Source organism: Sphaerodactylus townsendi, linkage group LG03 (genome assembly GCF_021028975.2).
Source record: "Sphaerodactylus townsendi isolate TG3544 linkage group LG03, MPM_Stown_v2.3, whole genome shotgun sequence".
NCBI lineage: Eukaryota > Metazoa > Chordata > Lepidosauria > Squamata > Sphaerodactylidae > Sphaerodactylus > Sphaerodactylus townsendi.
In genome coordinates, this window is record NC_059427.1 from 120,777,055 (window position 1) to 120,781,064 (window position 4,010).

The window sequence follows — 4,010 nt, forward strand, 5'->3', positions numbered from 1 at the left end:
AGAAAATCAGACTCTTAAACCTTTTTTTTTTTTTATTAAACTTTTATACCGCCCCATCCTCTAGGGGCTCTGGGCGGTGATTTAAATCTTTCCTGTAACCCTCTCCCCAAAAAGATGCTCCTAAGCCACCAATGTGCTCAGCTTTTGGCAGTGACGTAGCTACACTGGGGACATTTGCCCCAGGTGCCATCATTGTAGGTCACGTGGGGGCGCAAAATGGCCACCCACAAGGCCACACCCCACACCAGGCCAAGCACGAGTGCCTCAGAAGACCAGGCTACACAGAGCCACACTGGCTCTGCACGTTGACAAAGATTGTTTTTTTAGCAGGCATGGTCCTGCCTTTGGGCTATCTTTTAAGTTATGGCGAGCATTTTTTAAATAATGATTTTAACTATAATGTAGGTTTAACATGTTGTTGCCGCCCTGAGTCCTTCTGGGATTGTCAGGGTATAAAACTAAAACTAAAAATGAATTACCGGTAATTTTTTTTTAACAGCATACCCATGAGCCTTTGGTAAATATGCAAATTGTTAGTTGTTAACTGCTGGTCACAGAGTGTGGCTCTGTGTAGCCTGGCCTTCTGAGGCACTCGTGCCAGGCTCGGCCAGGCAGGGGGGCGTGGCCTCGTAGGGGCACTGCCTTGCAGGGGGTGCTGCAGGCAGGCCTGGGTGCCATTTTGCCCAGGGCTCTGGTTCCCCTTCCTACGCCTCTGGGTTTTGGCTTCCTACAGACATAAAACCTCCCACCCCCCACCCACAGTGGGAAACAGACAGAAAAACTGGGGAAATATGTTTTTCCAAATTCTCCAATGAAAACATTGAAAATTTTGAGGGAGTCATAAAATAAAATTAAAATTTTGAGAGAGTCATAAAATGAAACTCCGATGAAATATTTTCTGTTCTAAATGAGTAAAATGCTTGAGCAGTCCTGGGGTGCAAAGTGGTAAGCTGCAGTGCAAAGCTCTGCTCACTACTTGAGTTCAATCCTGGCAGAAGTCTGTTCCAGGTAGCTGGCTCAAGGTTGACTCAGCCTCCCATCCCTGCAAGGCCAGAAATTTTCAACACCCCCACCAGCTGCCTGCTGCCTTCAGAGTCAGGTGCAGAATTGAATGCTGGACCTGGCCAGGCCAAGTCCAGTGTTCTACTGCAGTTTTATACTGCTGACTCTGCCTCCAAAGCCTGCAGTTTAAAGCTCGACCTGGCCAGTCAGAGCCCAGAGTTCAGCTACGGGCTCAGCTCGGCAGGGTCCAGCTTTCTACTGTGGGTTTCACCTCTCAGGGTCCAATGAACTGCGAACTTGGCTTGACTGGGTCCAGCATTCAATTGTGCAAGCCACCTCTGAAGTCTACATGAACTTCAGAGGTGAAACCTGCAGTTGAATGCTGGGCTTGGCCAGGCTACAGGTAAGTGAAGGATTTGGGGGAGGGAGGGGAGAGGGATTTTCTTTTTCTTCTTTTTTTAACACAGCAGGCTGAATGGGCCCAAGAAATGCCCAAAAAAATCAGCATTATTTGGGATCCAATTTGTTTGCTCATTTCTGATATCTCTTTTTTGGGGAGGAAGGAGTGGAAAAAAACACAACAAACACCAACAGGTTTTTCTCTGGTTCAGGTTTACTGAATGTCTATCCCAATATCTGGCTTTCTGAGGGTAAAGTGTAGATGACTGGGGAAGGCAATGGCAAACTACCCCTCAAACAAAGTCTGCCTAATAAACTATGTGATACGATGCCACCCCATGGTGGCATGGGTCAAAATACATGGAATGCTTACCTTGGGGCTCTTAACTGTGCAGTGGGGATACAGCGTGGTCTCCTCGTGTTTCTCTGTTTACACACAAGGCAGCAGCCCAGTGCCTGTCCCACAGCTGCTTGCTAAAGTCTGCTGGGCCTCTCCTTTCCCTGGCTCTCTTAACTCCACCTACCAAGTTAGCCTTAAAGGCACAGATCAAGATTGCTGTCTTTGTTAAAGCAAATTATAGCAATATTGTAGCCCTCCCCCAAAATAATTCAACCCACCCAAATAAAAGAGGCCAAGCAATTCCTTGAACCACATGCTGCCGAGAAGGGGGACCATGTTCTCTCCCTCTCCCTCTCCCTCTTCCCCCACCCCTACCCCTACACTCTCTCTCTCTGTGTCATAGGGAGTAGCTGCGTTTAGAATAGAGGCTTGTGTGAAATAAAGTTTTAAAAAGCCCTCCTAATCATCGGGGAGGGCGAAATTAGAACAGGGGAGGTAGAGTCAAAAAGAGGTGCTGCTTGTACTGTGCCTTGGAAAAGACTGTTCTGTTATCGTATCAAGATATCAATATATCGATATGAGCACTTCCCCCCCCCCCCCCCACCCCCCCCCCCCCCCCCCCCCCCCCCCCCCCCCCCCCCCCCCCCCCCTCCCCCCCCCCCCCCCCCCCCCCCCCACCCCCCCCCCCCCCTCCCCCCCCCCCCCCCCCCCCCCCCCCCCCCCCCCCCCCCCCCCCCCCCCCCCCCCCCCCCCCACCCCCCCCCACCCCCCCCCCCCCCCCCCCCACCCCCCCCCCCCCCCACCCCCCCCCCCCCCCACCCCCCCCCCCCCCCACCCCCCCCCCCCCCCACCCCCCCCCCCCCCCACCCCCCCCCCCCCCCACCCCCCCCCCCCCCCACCCCCCCCCCCCCCCACCCCCCCCCCCCCCCACCCCCCCCCCCCCCCACCCCCCCCCCCCCCCACCCCCCCCCCCCCCCACCCCCCCCCCCCCCCACCCCCCCCCCCCCCCACCCCCCCCCCCCCCCACCCCCCCCCCCCCCCACCCCCCCCCCCCCCCACCCCCCCCCCCCCCCACCCCCCCCCCCCCCCACCCCCCCCCCCCCCCACCCCCCCCCCCCCCCACCCCCCCCCCCCCCCACCCCCCCCCCCCCCCACCCCCCCCCCCCCCCACCCCCCCCCCCCCCCACCCCCCCCCCCCCCCACCCCCCCCCCCCCCCACCCCCCCCCCCCCCCACCCCCCCCCCCCCCCACCCCCCCCCCCCCCCACCCCCCCCCCCCCCCACCCCCCCCCCCCCCCACCCCCCCCCCCCCCCACCCCCCCCCCCCCCCACCCCCCCCCCCCCCCACCCCCCCCCCCCCCCACCCCCCCCCCCCCCCACCCCCCCCCCCCCCCACCCCCCCCCCCCCCCACCCCCCCCCCCCCCCACCCCCCCCCCCCCCCACCCCCCCCCCCCCCCACCCCCCCCCCCCCCCACCCCCCCCCCCCCCCACCCCCCCCCCCCCCCACCCCCCCCCCCCCCCACCCCCCCCCCCCCCCACCCCCCCCCCCCCCCACCCCCCCCCCCCCCCACCCCCCCCCCCCCCCACCCCCCCCCCCCCCCACCCCCCCCCCCCCCCACCCCCCCCCCCCCCCACCCCCCCCCCCCCCCACCCCCCCCCCCCCCCACCCCCCCCCCCCCCCACCCCCCCCCCCCCCCACCCCCCCCCCCCCCCACCCCCCCCCCCCCCCACCCCCCCCCCCCCCCACCCCCCCCCCCCCCCACCCCCCCCCCCCCCCACCCCCCCCCCCCCCCACCCCCCCCCCCCCCCACCCCCCCCCCCCCCCACCCCCCCCCCCCCCCACCCCCCCCCCCCCCCACCCCCCCCCCCCCCCACCCCCCCCCCCCCCCACCCCCCCCCCCCCCCACCCCCCCCCCCCCCCACCCCCCCCCCCCCCCACCCCCCCCCCCCCCCACCCCCCCCCCCCCCCACCCCCCCCCCCCCCCACCCCCCCCCCCCCCCACCCCCCCCCCCCCCCACCCCCCCCCCCCCCCACCCCCCCCCCCCCCCACCCCCCCCCCCCCCCACCCCCCCCCCCCCCCACCCCCCCCCCCCCCCACCCCCCCCCCCCCCCACCCCCCCCCCCCCCCACCCCCCCCCCCCCCCACCCCCCCCCCCCCCCACCCCCCCCCCCCCCCACCCCCCCCCCCCCCCACCCCCCCCCCCCCCCACCCCCCCCCCCCCCCACCCCCCCCCCCCCCCACCCCCCCCCCCCCCCACCCCCCCCCCC